The sequence below is a fragment of the Vicugna pacos genome, chromosome 22, assembly GCF_048564905.1.
Source record: "Vicugna pacos chromosome 22, VicPac4, whole genome shotgun sequence".
Taxonomy (NCBI): domain Eukaryota; kingdom Metazoa; phylum Chordata; class Mammalia; order Artiodactyla; family Camelidae; genus Vicugna; species Vicugna pacos.
The window spans coordinates 4,216,983-4,233,757 of NC_133008.1; the positions used below are offsets into that span (position 1 = coordinate 4,216,983).

The following is a 16,775-nucleotide window of genomic DNA, read 5'->3' on the forward strand; positions in this document are numbered from 1 at the left end:
ATCTACAGCACTGACAAAACTTAACTGACAATTCCCAGGCTCCTTTGAGGCTGTCATTTTCGGTTTCTGGCCAACACCCGTCAATGAGCAGAACCACCCCATTCCCGAGCCATGGGACTCACGTGGGAAGCAGTTTTGGAGAAATTTCCAGGTATAGAATGTAACCAACTATATGTAGAACTCTCACAAAAGAAAAGATGCAATACTCTGGTTTTGGAAGACACTCAAAATATTCTCCTAAGCCTTAGTAGATGGAAAGGCTGGGCTTCTCCTCAGCCACTTATTTATTTCACAGCCAGTTAGCATCTCCCACAAACCCTGTTTCCCTGTGTCTGCAGGGAGACTGAGGCACACTGCTTCTGTCGATCTTATAAGTCACAGGGCAGAGGTGTGTGTCTCACGCCTGTAACCATCACACAGGGTCACTTCCTAGCCTCACTGTCTGAACTTGGCCCCATTTTCTCACCTGTTTATTTTGGTATCTGTTCTTCTGTAAGCTGCCTGAAATGCATTTTGGAACAAGTCAGAAGAATCAGTGGGTAGATAAATGGACAGATGGAAAGGTGAACAAAAGAAGAAAGAAAAGGGGAACAAAAAAAATTTCCTATGTAAAACCCTCTTGTAGTCAGGGAAGAAAACCACCATGGAGAAGTGTGAAGAGGCAGGTAGCTTAGGACTGTCTCCTGGATTCCATGAAAAGTCACACCAAGAGATGAGAGGGTAGCATTATAAATAGTAAAAAAAAAAAAGCATGAATGGTTGAAAAATATATCTACAATATGTACTTTATAAAGAATAGATTCAAATCAGCAGGGCCCAATTAACACAATCATTGGGTATTCACTGAAGTGAGAATCCCATCTCCAAACCACAAGGCATCCCTTCGGAGCAGAGAGTCAACACGGGGCGGTCATAAAACCGTACCACAAAAGCTACGCCATCCTGCACTTACGAGGAACGAGCAGCTGTGCTCGGGCTGCCCACGCGCGTCATTTACGCCCCACAGAACCTCTACGGGGGGGACGCCTAGCGAGCCCCGTCTCTGCAGGACAGAAAACAAGTCCGGGAGAGGCTAAGCCGACCTACCAGTTCTCCATCTCACAGGACTGGTCACTCCAGAAGTGGACTCGAACTCGGAACCACGTTTGTAATCACAGTGCTACCGTAATTTATGTGCTTTTTGTGTGTATAATACATTTGTTTCTGGCATGAAAAGATATTTAATTAATGTTCGGTTGTTTTGTCTATATCATTAGCTCACAATTTTTATATTTTTGAACTGTACTTTTTCCCCTGGAGAATGAACGGAAAGAGCAGGGGTCAGAATGAGGTGGGGCTCCATTCTTTATCTGTTACCTCATCTCATCCAAGTCCCCAACCAGGGAGAAGGAGCAAATGTTCTCTTCACCTTTTAAAGAGAGGTTTCCAGTGATGGTGACTTACTCAACTCCAAAACCAAGGCTGGAGAAAGGCACATGCAGCAACCAGAGCAGTATCACCTGTAGGAAGGCAAAAAGAGCTCAGGGGAGGGCTCAGGGTGTCAGCCTGATTTAATTTCATTTGATAAAAGAATACCACAGTCTAAAAATACTAGCATGCAATGGATTTGCCCTTTCTTGACATCTAAAACGTTTCCACAGCCCACATGTAACATTATCGTGAACTAGTGAAAGGAAGAGCCCACAGACAGGGAAAATCAATGCCACAGACAGGCTGAAACCCAGGCTGGAGGAAAGGAAGAGAAGGGGCATAGATAAGAAGAGGGGAAATTTTGGGAAAAAGACATTATCACAAGGACTCTCAAGCATCATCCAACAATCATATAATCATTCATTCAAGAGAGAGTTACTGACGTCCTATTTTGTGCAAGATTTTACAGCGGGCAAAGAAACCGCAGCGTCCATGGTGACAGCAAGTGGCGGGGCTATAATACAATTCTGATCCCGGTACCTTGCACACTTTTACTCAGTATAAAGGCAAAAAATAAAAAATAAAATAATACTATGTAAACTCTACGCATTTTTTGAAAAAAAATTAAAGAAGACCTAAATACCTGGACAGACAGACACACCACGCACATTCCTGGAACAAATGACAGCGCTCTTGGGATGGCAGTGCTCCCCAGAGCGATCCGTATACTCAACGTGGTCTCGATCACAATCCCAGTGGGCTCCTCTACAGTAACTGACTAGCTGCTGCTACAATTCAAATGGGAATTCGAGGGTCTCAGTAACTACAACGTACTTGAAAAAGAAGAACGTGAGAGGACTTGTAATTCTCAATTTCAAACCTTACAACTGTATCTCCAGGTGAGATTAGAGGCCATTTTTAAGTTATTACTGAGTTTATCCTTATTTTCTAAATTCTGTAGCATGAATATACCTGTTAGAATAAGAAAAATAAAAAGTAAGCTATATTTTAAAACATGCACACCGATTCATTCATTGAGAAAAAAAATATTTTAACTATAAAGAGGTAAACACATATCTAGTGAAAAAGGACTACTTAAAAACAAGTGTGCATATACAATTTTCATAATTTGAAAACTGAAAAGCACAAACACAAGTTTCTAGGGAGACCAGTGAAACATACTAATAGTTATTTTCAAAACTTCTAATTGAACAATGAAATCTCAAGAAAGGCAAAATCCTAATTGGCAGCCAACTGCAAACACATGGAGAGCGAAGGCCTAGATATCACAGATCCTTTAACTCTGTTACTAACTCAATAGGAAAGGAAATTCCTCACTGAGGGAACAGTGGAATCCCATGCATAAGACAGGATACACAGTACAAACTGCAATATTATGGGGAGTGAATTTCTTAGAAGAATTCTAAAGTTACAAAATTGCTGAAAATGTATAAAAACACTGTCAGACAGATTAAAACACAGTCATATATATTATATAGAAACATATGAAGTCTGCTCCCATGTTGCATAGAAATACAAACATATTAGCTCATTTATAGGCACTGATTACTTTATCACAGTTTGAATATTTCAACTAAAACAAATAATCAATACTACAGTCCTCTTGTCAAAGCTACATGATAAGTTATTCTGCTAAGTAACCATAAAGTGTCTAAGATAGATCTAAAATTAGTGAAAATGATCTTTGTATGGTTCCTTGAATTCTTCTCAAAATTCCAAGCTTAATTTTAAAATAGATCTGAGCAGTATTTCTATATTATCTTTTCCCTTGGGAAATGAACAACACAGTCTGTGCTCAAAATTCTGTCCCGACAATGATTCACGAGCACCGTATCCTCACAAATCTGCTGGACAGAAAGGCACTATCCAGACACTGTGATCAAACCAATGAAACACAAGGAAGACAGTGACCCTAGCCTGGAGGGCTTATAGTCTGTGTCAACACCGGAGTTTTTATTTGATTGGTTTGATTGGGTAGCAAAATAAAATCAATCAAATACTTTCTTCTTTGAGCATTCTGTAAGTCATGACTGTTTTAAGTGTCAAGAGCAGGAAAGACTTAAGCATGACTTGATTAGGTCAACTAGCAACAATCATCACTGGAGAGTGAGTAATAAAGAAGTTATCTGACAACAATGCTTCTGCCTACATGAGACCTAAAATAAATCTACACTGATTTCCGAAAGGAAAATGAGGAGATGTGGTCCCCAATGAGAAAACAAACTAACAAGAAATCAAGAAAGGAAAGACGTTTTCATTAACGACTCCAGGCAGTAGTGGAGCATGGTGGTGAAGAGCACAGATGCTGGGGACAAACATGAGGGTCTGAACTCCCACAGCACTGGGTAGCTGTGACACTGATATTTCAGTGAAATTTTCTGCATCTCAGTCTCCTATCCATAGACTGGGGACAGCAACCTCACCCATCTCCTAGAACGGTCCTACGAATTATGTTATTTTATATATACAAGTTTAAATAAAATAACTCAGATTTTAAATAATACCCCAAAAGCACAAGGAACAAAGAAAACAGAGATAAATTGGAGTTCATCAAAATTTAGAAATTTGCTTCAAAGAGCACCATCCATAAAGTGAAAAAACAACACACAGGAGAAAATTTTTCAAATCATTTATCTGATTAGGAATTTGTATCTCCAAATGTAAAAAAAAAACAAAAACAAAAACAAAAAATCCCAAAAAACTCCTACATCTCAACACTAAAAAGGCAACTCAATTAAAAGGTGAATAAAGGATCTGAAAATGTATTATTCAAGGAAAATATACAAATGGCCAATAAGCACAATGAAACGATGTTCAATATCATTAGCTGTAAGGGAAATGAAGTCAAAACCACTAGGAGAAACCGCTTCACACTAACTACAATAGGTTATAAGAAAAAAAAAGAGTAACAAGCACTAATGAGGACACAGAAGGAGCGGAGCGCGCAGCCCTTGCTGGTGAGGACATAACACAGCGTGGCCACTTTGGAAAACAGCCTGGTAGGTCCTCAGAGAGTTGAATATTTGGTTTCTGAATGACCCAGCAATTCTGCTGTCTGGGCACACACGTAAGAGAACTGAAAACAAATGTCCACATAAAAACTCCTAAAGGAATATTCACGGCAACACTACTCATCACAGCCAAAAAGCAGCAACAACCCAAATGCCTATCACGTGATGAATGGGTAAACAGTGGGGCCCAGCCATACAGTGGAATAGTATTCAGCAATAGCAAAGCATAGAGTACTGACCCAGGCCACAACGTGGACAAACATTGAAAACGTTACTCAGTGTGGAAGAAGTCAGTCACAATAGACGGTTCCACTTACAAGAAGTGACTGGGTTTACATGAAATGTCCAGCACAGGCAAACCCACAGAGAAAGAAGAGTGGCTCCTTGGGGCTAGGGGAGGATGGGGAAGATGGGAATGACTGCTTATACATACGGGGCTTCCTGTTGGGGGGATGAAAATATTCTAAGATGGACTGCGAGGCACAATTCTGGGCATAGAGTAAAAACCACTGTACACTTAAATGGGTGAATTGTATTAAAACTTTTAAGAAAAAAAGCACCTCGGGCCAGTACATTCCATAGTAATGCAAATTGCTAACTTTTGTTAGAGGAAGAGGAAACTGCCCTCAGCATGAAAGCACGAGATCAGCAAATGTGAGTTAACCGGAATTGGACAGAGCATTTCACTTGAAACAGTTGCTGAGTGTACACGAAATATTCAGAAATACGAAAATCAGTTTGACATCACGAAGAAGCATTCTGCTTCAAATGCAGATCAAGTATTGGGCAAGCCCAACAGCTACAAAAGTACAGAGAAGAAACTTGTTTCTTAAAACAAGCACCAGAGCCAACAAGGAAATCGTGGTGAGGAAAGCAGGCGGCCGAAAATCTGGAACAGTTTGCTACAAATAATTTCTCCACTGAAAATTTAAAAATAAAGTGAAACTGATGAAATGCTCTGTTGACCTCACGTGAATGGGCTTCCTCCGGTGCTCGACTGTTGGGTAACCCAGATTGAAAGACTCAGGGAATCAGCATGGCTCCTGGGAGTCCCCAAAGGACTGCCCACCAGCACGCTGACCACCATCAAATCTGCCAGCGTTATACAGAGAAAAGACCAACTTCTGAAAGGCGCAGGAAATGTTGACAAGGGAATAAAAGGCTGTGGTCAGTCCTGGGACAGAGGCCCTCTGAGCAGAGGCCAGAAGGCTGCAGGTGAACTGCAGTGGCCCTGGGGCAGGAAGGGACCACTAGGGAGCAGATCTCAATTCTCTTCTCTCTCTCCATTTGGTAGGAGAGATAAAGCCTGCATCGTTCTCACCTGGAACTGTGGGTTCTGGCTGGCAGAAGTCTTACCCATACGGAATGATTATTCAAGACTCTGTGGAAAAAGTCAAGAAATCGAGAGGGAGTAGGGAGTCAACTCCAAAAGGCTCTAAGATGCTCCCATATTTATTGTGTATAATCAAAGGAAAAATTCATTATCAGTTGTGTGATAGTAAGGAGGAAATTCGGGAAAGACAGGGTGAGGCAGAGATTGTAGAATACACAATGAGTACAAAGGATTAGTTTATTTTAAGGAAGAAATGGGGTGAAGGGAATAAGATACATTTTTAGATATGTGAATTACAAAGCAGACCACCAGACCAGCCAGGCCTTGTTTTGGGGATAATAGACTTTCTAACAGCACACAAGCCAAGCGTTTATAGCTGAGGGCCTCGGTCCTTGCTTTGCAACCAGCAGAGTGCTATCTAAAACTTCAACTATGCAAGCAAAGCATTGTCTCTGCTTTTTAAGGCAAGGAGACTGGAGTGAGGATGCACAGGAACTTGCTTGCTAAGCAGTTTCTAAGCATATTTTTCTCTTCTTAAAGTTCACAGGCGGCTGGGGTGTGTTACAATTTGTTAACGCAATCATGGGCTCCCACATGGAACCATTATGGAGGACAGACTAGGATGACAAATCCTGGCTGTCGGTCTTTTCCTGCCAGCTGCAGCCACTCTAGCAGGGACTAGACACATCCGTGAATAACGATCCTACAGAACCACCCACACTCTTTAACTCCTGGTGCTTGAAACTTAATAGTAGCTCTACACAACTTACTGAATAAAAGTTTCAGAAATAAAAGTTATTACAATCCCTTTATATCTCATAATATTACTGATTTTTCTGATTGCTCTAAGCTGTTTCTACTTAGTAAAGCACCTAATTCTGCAGGTGAATTCAGTAATTCCCATTGGGCATATCTTGCCAGCTTGGGCTCACTAACTTCTATTTGTCAAATACAGATAAACTTAATTGATTTCCTTGTTTATCAATTTCAGCCGGGAGGAGATGGAGTGTCACTCTGTTCCTCAGCCCAACCTCAACACTTTTCTCATCAACTCAGGTCTCCTGAAAACAAAACAAAGCATTTGTTTCCCTTCCAATCTTTCCACAAACCAAGCAGAAAACATCAGCCTGGAGAAAGAATTCAACACAAATGTTAAAACAAAAATCTATAAACCTGAAGCAACTCCATCTCCGAATCATGATACACAATGACATGAGAGTAAGTGTGTCAGGCACAAAGCATGCGGGAGCCTGACCACCTGATTTCTATTCTTCAAAGGAAGGAAGGTTTTCGTATTTTTTATTATAATTCTTTGTCATTGTTTCTGATTATGCCAAAAAATAGTTTATGAAGTAATTATGCACTGCAATAACAGATATTTATTGTATAAATTACAGAAGGCATTCAGAGGGGTAGGAAAACCCACCTCTGTAAAAAATACAAAATTTCTTCCCCTGTTAATAACACGTATACAAAATACAACAGAGAATTCAAATTCTTGTGGAGAGGAGCAAAAGTCACAGAACCAAAGCAAAGTCATTACAATGAGTCAATTCAAAATTCACTGGACAAACATGTTCAATGCATTCAAATAATATTAAAGGCACACTGCTAACCATTCACTTAATGATCTGCAGGCTAGAGGAAGAATTTCCCTCTTCAACAGACAAAAGAAATCAATAGGGAGCCCCAAAAAACAAGGACCAAGTAACAATCAGGTTTTTTACAGTTCTGATAAATCAGCATGTTCTAAAGAGCAAAATCCAGAAATTTTAAACATTCATTCAAACCACAATGAAACAAGCACGTAAAAAAAAAAAAAGAAACTAAGCTCATAGATCATGTACATAGATCAATGAGAATTTCTTGTACCGCTGGAAGAAAGTACAGGCAATAGCCTTTTACTTGAAAAATAAAACTACTTTTAAAGATAACTGCTAAAACACATTTCATCATTCATGTTGCCTTGAAAACTCTGAGGCACTTGTATCTGATCAGAAAAGCAATTCTGAGTAATACTAGGTTACAATTCAGTGCCAGTTTGCTATAGAAGAAAAGAGAAATGAAAAGCTACTGTTTCTCATATCCTGCACAAAGTGTGTAGTGCCTCCTTGCCTCTTTCTCCTCCCATTTTCCAAGCTCATGCTCCCCAACCCTTCTGAAACAAGTATGAGAACCTCTTATTCCCAACAATATACCAAATGACAAACAATATCAATTTATTTGTGTAAATATATGCCTACACCTTGAACTGGAGGAGAAAGGTATCCGAAGTCTATATGGAAATTATTTCTACCTTCCTGAAATCACACACACAAACGTTCACACAGGCACAGACACTTACCCCTGGATTACTGGGCACTTCACAAGCTTAGTACTTACAACTTCTAGAAGATAACTTTTTAGTTAGTTTAAAATACAAAACTGTCAGCTTTTGAAAGCCTTGATCATCTGCTAAACCATCCAAACACGAAAGAGACCCAATTAGCCTTCTCTGTAGAATGTAATTTCCCTTGATGGCAAAAGAGACCCTAAGGATTACTGGATCAAAGATTCATGTTTATCACTACCTATGATCGTTTTTAAGCACATTAACAGATTCAGAAATTATTTCTCAACAACAATTATTCGTATTGAAATAGCATACGTGTTCAATTGTCTATACAGAGACTAGGTACCTTGATGGTGTTTAAGAGCTATTTTGTTTATTGCAATAGTTATTTTCAAGTGCAGACAAGGAGGGTGTGTATTACTCAGTTGTTAAGCACCTGCTTAGGATGCACAATGTCCTGGCTTTATTCTGCAGTACCTCCAAAAAAATAAATAAAAATAAGTGCATATTTAAAAATAAGAATACAGTTATAAAAAAAATGCAGACTAAAACCCACTGCAATCTATGTGCTACAATTATACAAAAAAAGTGTTTCTATCAAATATTGACTATATCCAATCACAGAGACAACCACAAGTCACACCTGACAACCATCACGTGTGATTCTCAGCAACCCTACTAAGTAGACACGGAAGAGGAACCCGGCGCTGCGGATGAGGAGACAGAGCTCGGAGGAGCCGGGTACGCTGACCGTCCTGCTCCCCGTGACACCGTGTCAGCACAGGGCAAGCGCTGACGGAGCTGCACTGAGGGGACACCCAGCTGCATGGAACCTTGGGGCACTGGGGAGTCCCAGAAAACACTCAAAAGTGTTCAGTGGAAAACCAGCTCAAATATATTACACTGTGCCGCATCCTTTTAAAAGGGAAAATGACTGAGACCTTTTTGATGCCTCCGTGTCCTTTCTGCCATCATCAATTTTTGCATTCTCAGCATGACCAGTGTTGAACTGGACCCCAAAGGAACTGCACTCAGATAGAAGAGATTTTAAAGTTATTTTATGAAGTTTGTAAGACTCTGTCTATGCCTCACACAGGCGGTCATCCATCACTTCTCACCTGTGTGGGCGTACCACCTGAAATCACTCCTTTCTGCTTTTTAAAATCCCTTCATCTAATCCAGACTTTTCAACAGCAAAGAAGCAGCTCAACCACAGACACAGGACAGTTTTTCACCAAACGGACTCGAACAGCCCATCAGACAACCTGGAAGCCCTTTTCTTCTATTAAACCCACTTCCAGGTACTTCATCATTTTCTGATTGGTGGACTTGGCCTCTGACTGGCCTACTCAGAGAGCTCCCAGCCTCACATCCGGGGGTGGGAGAGGACCCTGTTGTTGGGGGATATCAGTGCGGTTGGTGGAAATCCTCCAGCCAGGTCTGCTCGGGTTGAAGTGCCACAACGTGCTCAGAAATTATACCGTCAGCACCCCTGGGCTCCCATGGACTGGTTTCACATTAACCAAACTCATGACACACCGATGAAAGAAAACCAGAAACTTACCTTATTAATGTAACAGAAGATGTGACACTATGAACCAGGTTGAAATATCAGAGTTCAACCATGAGTACATTTTCTCCTCCACCGCCCAATCATGGGCAGGCAGTCACATGGCAACCATGGACAGAAGCAGAGCAGGAAGGGATTCTAGATTAACTCAATGGACTAAATTTCTGTTATAAGAACTGATATACTGCCTGGAAAACAATTAACGCCAATCACAGTGCACTTTCCATGGACAGTGGCCAAGATACGACTATGAGCACCTGTGTAACTCTCCTTTCCCTGTCCTTTCTGGGCTAACTTATGCACAGGGGTACATAGATTCAGGGATACAGGTAACGCTAAACACCCAAAGCCCATCTCTGGGATCCTCAAAACCAGACAGCGAGGGTTTAAATACCAGCTCTGCCACTTACTAGTTCTGTGATTTTGGCCAAATTACTTACCCTCTGTATGCCTCAATTTCCACATTGTAAACCTGAGACAACAATCAAATTTTCCTTACTCGCTTGTTGAGAAGATTGAAGGATTCATTTCTGTAAAACTCTCAGAAAAGAAAGTAGCACACTTTTGGTGCTCAACAAATGTTAAATTAATATCAAAGTGATTTACAAGTCTGCCTTCTAATCATTTATGTGTTTCCTGGCTAGTCTAAGTCACAAAGAAAATCCTTATTTCTACTTTTATAAACTCTTGGGGAGAACACTTCTCTTCTATCTCACCACCTGTTTAAACCACGGGAGGGGGATGCCTCCTAACCACTCCACTGGGCCATGGAGAGTGCTTCTCCCTTCACACCCCTGGCACCCGGCCCACATCTAGCCCTCATCACAGTAACAGACTGAGGTGTGAGTCTGGGAAGACAAGCAGGGCATTTGAAATCCTTCCTTTCCCTCCAGTGTTGGTCACCATTGGGAAGCACTAGGGATGCTCAGTTCCATGGCAGGAAAGCCCTGTGCATGAAGGGGCAGGTCCTCTCAAGGGAAGGCTCGCTGTGGCCCAGAGCTACATGGGACAGCGTGAGTCTCTAATTCTGGGACACAGTGTCATGACATGCATTTCCCACAGCCCTGAATTTCATGGAGAATGTGGCTTCATCAGTAACAAAGAAGACATTTATCACATGCCTACTTTTTTGTGTCATCTCTCAGTTGGCTGCTGGAGACAACATGTGTATAAGTATTGGATCTCCTTAGGCCCCAACATATATGAAGTAACAAATAATTCTGTGGCTTAACGTTGGGTAAGGATGACTGTGTAACAGTTCTTACTCTGCTGATGCTTAATTATGGGTATAGGAAATATGGAAGCTCCTAAAATATCTTTCATCATAAAACCAGATTTTCTTATTTTCCTGTTTCTTAGTAATTTCCAAAGACTCTCAAATGATGGCTTCACACAAAACAGCAGCTAAAGTTTTTGAGCCCTCTTGACATACCCACTGTGGTAAATTCTTTACATAATTTCTAAGTCTCACAATTCTACAAAGCAGATATGAATGTCCCCATCTCACACACGAGGGAAAATCTCAAAACGAACTGACTCAGGCTCACGTGGCTCAGTGGCAGCGCGTGCATGCAAACCCAAGTCAAAAACTACACCCCTTCGTAAATGCACCAAATCTCCTACCACCAATTAACACACAGCGGCGGGGTCAATACTCAGGGAACTCAATACACTTTTCAGCTTTAAGGTGCTCCAGAGGCTGCTTCTAGCTCTTTTATAAAATCCCGGCTCACTGGTTTCTAACACTGGAAGACAAGACGTATTTTGCCATTGTTTGCAATGCAAGTCTGAAATGTTCACAGTGACATGACAGAATAAAACTAAGATATAAGCAGAATAATTTTTCCAGGTAGACAGACATAATGGACATTGGGCTATTCTGAAACATTAAGCAAAGGAATCAAAATAAAATCACGTTGTTTAAGCCTTCTTTTACAAACAGGAAAATCAAGACTGTAAGAAAGTGCAACAGCGCCACCTATGGCTGAAAAGACCTTCCAGGTTGCCGGGAAAGATGCAACAAAAAAATTGCCTGTAGGATCAGAAACGAGAATCAGATAACTAAAAGCTTATGTAGCACATACTGCACTTTGCTTCCGGGGAAGGGAGGGGTATTCAGTATTTAATCTGATATTGCTAATACTCCTGAATATAAACAGAAGACATAGGCTCATGGAAACTCATCTTAGAAGAGGAAAGATTCCAGTCCAGCCACTTCATTTTGCAGGAGGGGAAACTGAGACATGGGATCTGTCCTCCTGGTAATCGGCAGCAAAGCTCTCCTAGGTCTCATGTCTTGCACTGTAGCAAAAGCACTGTACTAGGCACTATATTCATAAAAGTCACATGTGTATTTTTCCAACAGTAGGATATCTAAGTATTTTGCAAAGTACTTCTAAAAGAGCCAGGATATCATACAAGTTTATTGAAATACAAAAACATTTATTTACATAATAAAACAGCATGAGCTTTATTCTATTAGAAAAGTGACATGTCAAATCAATATTTTGATAATTTAAACCTGTTAAGAGTACAGGAAAAAAAACAAAATTTTCTTTAATCGCAAGAGAAGCTTATTCCCTAAAAATGATCAATGTGGATTTTACTGAACTTAATTGATCTGGTCAGAATCCCACGAATTTAAACGTCTGAGTGCATGGCTACATGGCAACATGAATTCTGAGTTGTAACAATACATATTCTTTGTAATTAATCTTCAAGGTCATCTGATTAAGGCAATTTAACTAGTCCCTGTCTCACTAGAATGATACAGATTTCATCAAAACTTCATACTACACTAAAAAAAAATGAATCCTTCTTACTTTAAACCATATTCAAATATATCATATATATATATTGAATATGCATCAGAAATAAGCGAAACTCTTTAGTATTCAGAGTTGATCCTTCTAAAATATCTGTCATTGTGACAGCACACTTTTATTAATCACCTCTTGGGTTCTTTGTATACAAGGCGTCTAACTCTCACAGTCAGACAATTTAAACGATATTACTCAAATTTCACAAATGAGGAAATGTACTTAAGCCATGAAAACAACTTACATTTTCATCAACAGGAAAGAAAAGAGTAAAGATTTTACTTACAATATTCACTGACAATCTTTTCTTCCATATTAAGACTACATAAAGCAATTCACTCTTTGTAAGTATTTCTGTCAATAAGGGCCACTAGAGAAAAACAAGTAACATCATTAGCACCGGTTGGACTTTCAAAGCCCACTTCTCTTTTGCACTATAATTATTTTTAATGTTTGGTTTTCAGTGCTTACAGAGCAATAAAATAAAAAAATTAACTTTTCATATAATTACCTGAGAATTAAACATTTGTGAAAATGTACAACTTTAATTTATGCCACTCTGTCTCACATTCTCAATGGTGTCTCTCCTTTGAAGGCCTCATCAGGCTGAGATCACTAAAATCGGCCATTTATGGAGCCACAGGAGTAAGGGTAACCACTTAATGGGAGGCTCATTAGAGGAGAAGTTGAGAATGCATACTGTGCAGCCTGGATTCCAGCACCGAGCTAGCCACCGCCAGCTGCGCGTGATTCGCGACAAGCTGCTCCATCTCTCAATCCCTCAGCTGCAAAAAAGGAGACACTGATACCTACCGTCAAACACCTGCTATGAAGTAAAACACGAGGAAAGCATTTTAGACTTAGGTAGGTGTCCACTCAGAGCGAGTTTGGTCATTATGATGATGAGGATGGCTGTTAGTAAATTAAGCTAGGCCAAACAGGAGAAATCACCTTAAAGTAGAAACATTTTAAGTCAATGAGCATTCCTTTTTGGATGGATTGCAGAATATTCTATTGATTTTTTTAATAAAACAAGTTTTGTCCATTAATTATAGATTTACAGGTTCATGACAAGTCTCCAGATAAAGAATTAGAGGCCTCTAACCTCTGAATACTAAGAAAGTAAAGTTTAATAAAAAATTACGGGGGAGATTATACCTCATTTTGGAGAGTATGTGCTCAGCATGCATGAGGCCCTCAGTTCAGTCCCCATTAACTCCATTAAAAAACTATGTTTTTTAAGAAATGGAGAATTAAAGCAAAAAGATGGAGGATTACAGAATTTTTTAGAGACCCATGTCAGATTTTAGATTGGGAAGAAACCATCCATTTCTCAGAAGAAATCTTGAGAACTATGTAAACTGGATCTGAGATGTCTAGTCTTCTAACATTATTCATGAAATCATATTACCAAGTCTTAAAACTACCTGATAACCCACAGTGGTGATACTGTTCTTAACAGCTGCCATCACGGATCGAGCTCCGGCTAGGACTGCTCTGTTCTGACATCTCTGCCCCTGAGGCCTCACCAGGCTGAGTGCAGTAAATTCGGTCATTCATGAGCATCTCAGGTAAGTCCTCCATTTGTGTTTCTCACTCTCCCCTCACCACCCCCTCTGAGGCAAGCACTGTTATCATCTTCCCCACCCGCACACAAGGCCACTGAGGCACAGAGACTAAACCCGTTCCAGGTCACATCGTCATTAAAAGACGTCTGTATTTCTGCTGTTTTGCTTTTGACAAAGGAACCTGAGATATCAATTCAAGGGAGACTGTTAAATAATCAAGTCTGTCAGGTCTTCACCTCAAAGAGCAGATGCTATAAATTCCTGATGTAGGATGAGGCTGCAGCTACAAATTGGCTCAGCTTGAATTTAATATCCAAGATGAAGCAGCGGATACACGTAAATATTCACGACTGTCAACTCCGCTCATGGGTCTGGGCCCTTCAATGCCTGAACGGGGGTCAAATCCCCACCCGTGTCCGGGAGGGAAGCGCGGCTCTTCCCGGTCTCACCCAGGATTCACGGGCTATTCCCCCCCCAACAGGCCTCAACGATTAAAAGCTGTCAAGATTTTGACACCATGCAAATCTAAAAGACATTTCTGCAGATGGAGCACTTCCTCAAGCTTAAATCTTTTTTGCCTACACACAGCAAGGGGGAAAAATGAAACATGATTCTACAAAGTCTCTGACCCTCAACATTCACAGGAGTAGAACGGCCACAGCACAAGATGACTCTTGACATGGCAGGATGAGAACAAATTAAAGCCGCCCTACAACAGGCACTCCCAGACACAGCGCTCAGCAGTCTTCTGCACACTCACGATTGTGCAGCCCTTACCACAATCTATTTCCAGAACACTTCATCACCCCAAAAGAATCCCCCTTTCACTAGCAGTCACTCCCTAATCCCCCTCCACCAAGCCCCTTGCAACCATCACCTGCTCTCTGCCTCTGCATGTGACTATTCTGGGCATTTCAGATCACTGAATTCAACAGTATGTGGCCGTTTGTGTCTGGTTCCTTTCACTTAACGTGCTGTTATCAAGGCTTGTCAATTTTGAAGTGGTATCAGCATCTCTCTCTTTATTTTTGGAAAACGTTAAAGATTATTAGAAGGTGGTAAGTACTATCAAAAAGAGTAGAGTGGAGCATAAGTGATTGGGTTTCAAAGGGAAAAGGGCGAGTTGAACATTCAGGGTGGACTTTCCAAAACAGGTGGCCTTTTTCATTTTCCTCTTTTTTTTTTTTCATTTTTATTCACTCTTACATGTGAATAATGTTCCACTACATGGAGATACTACATTCTGTTCATCCATTCAACAGCTATGTATGGACGAGGTTCAGAAGAATGAGTGTAAGAGGTGACTAGCAGGGATGGCATTTAAGCAAAGGGCAAGATGTGCTTTCAAAGAAAAAAAGCCAACAAATAGAGGCACAAGGAAATTCATTGCGTTTCTGAGCAAAGTGCATGCTTGCTTCGGCAGGACTACCGTGCAGGGCTGGGGCGGATATTGGCAGGATTCACGGTGTGGGAGTCACCTGAGAAGACTCTTCACTGCAAGCAGCTCAGCCAATTCTCCTCCCATATCCTGTATTGTTGGAGCAATGTTTCTAGGTTACTCTTATTTCAAGTAATAGCACTTTACTGTACATCTGAACATCTCCATCAGACCGCATTACCTCCAAGCCAGAGAAAATCATTCACTGACCGGAGCAGATCCAAGACATATCGGTGATGGATCAGGGAGTCCTGCAGCATCCCAGACTGCAGGCACAAACCCCACATGTGCCCTGGTGATGTCCGGAAAATAAAATGCATGGAAATATCTCACTGCTGGTACACGAAATCTGCCCTCAAATTGCCACAAAATCATACTGGCAAAGCAATACTCAACCCTCTCACTACAAAAAACAAAAAGCTAAGAAGGCAAGTTTAGGCCCTTCCTTTGAAAATCAGCAACCATCACTGCCAGTATCTGAGCTGGAATGCTCCTGACTTTGAAAACCACTGCGCAGTTACTTTTCAAACGTGAAACTCATATATGTATTCCACGTAGATGATATTACAGTAGGATTTTTCTTTTCAAAATTTCCAGTTGCAGCATAAGCACAAGAAAGTTTATGTTTCAGTTTTAAAAAAAATCAATTATCCTCCACTTTCTTAATTTTGAACTTATTAATATTTTATAAATGGGGCTATGCTCCGTATTATAAACCTACTGTTTGATTTCTGCAAACAAGACCTTTATGACCTCACTATTTTAGAGCAAACTTTAACGATTCTTTGAGGGGTGGGGCCCGGGGCGCTCACTAACAGCTCTTTAAATACTGACAAGGATGTTCTATTAAGTAGTGCAAAGGCTCTAACTCCACATTAGCTCAGAAAGCAAAGAAACTACACCAAAGACTTACTTTAACAATTTTATATATTCCTATTCTTTTGAATATTAAATTTCTTAAAAGATATGATTTTTTTGAAAAAGACAACAGCTGTATTAAATTTCCTATCACCAAGAAAGCAATCTTTATCAAGAATAAAAACCCCTATGGAAATCACAATGACAGGACGTTTCTAGCTAAGTGAACATCCAGATCTGAACACAAACTTAAATCCTATCAGATCTCACTCGAACGAGCTCAACAACGTCCTGGGCTACCCTGGAAATTAGCTCTTCTGTTCCAAATGTTGGCTGAGCTAAGATCATCACACAAGGCAGGGAAGGAGAGAATAGGAAAGTCCACCTGGCGGCCTCAATCAATTTTCTTCCAGCC

General features: G+C 40.6%; 1 long non-coding RNA gene across 1 annotated transcript in view; it reads right to left on the bottom strand.

Annotated features, from left to right (window-relative positions):
- The window catches only part of LOC140688386 (uncharacterized), a 139,099-nt gene that overhangs the window by 32,624 nt on the left and 89,700 nt on the right, over positions 1 to 16,775 (bottom strand). Inside the window, exon 11 of the long non-coding RNA XR_012063030.1 lies at positions 1,409 to 1,499. This is a non-coding gene — a long non-coding RNA (uncharacterized lncRNA). The remainder of the gene's footprint in view (positions 1 to 1,408; positions 1,500 to 16,775) is intronic.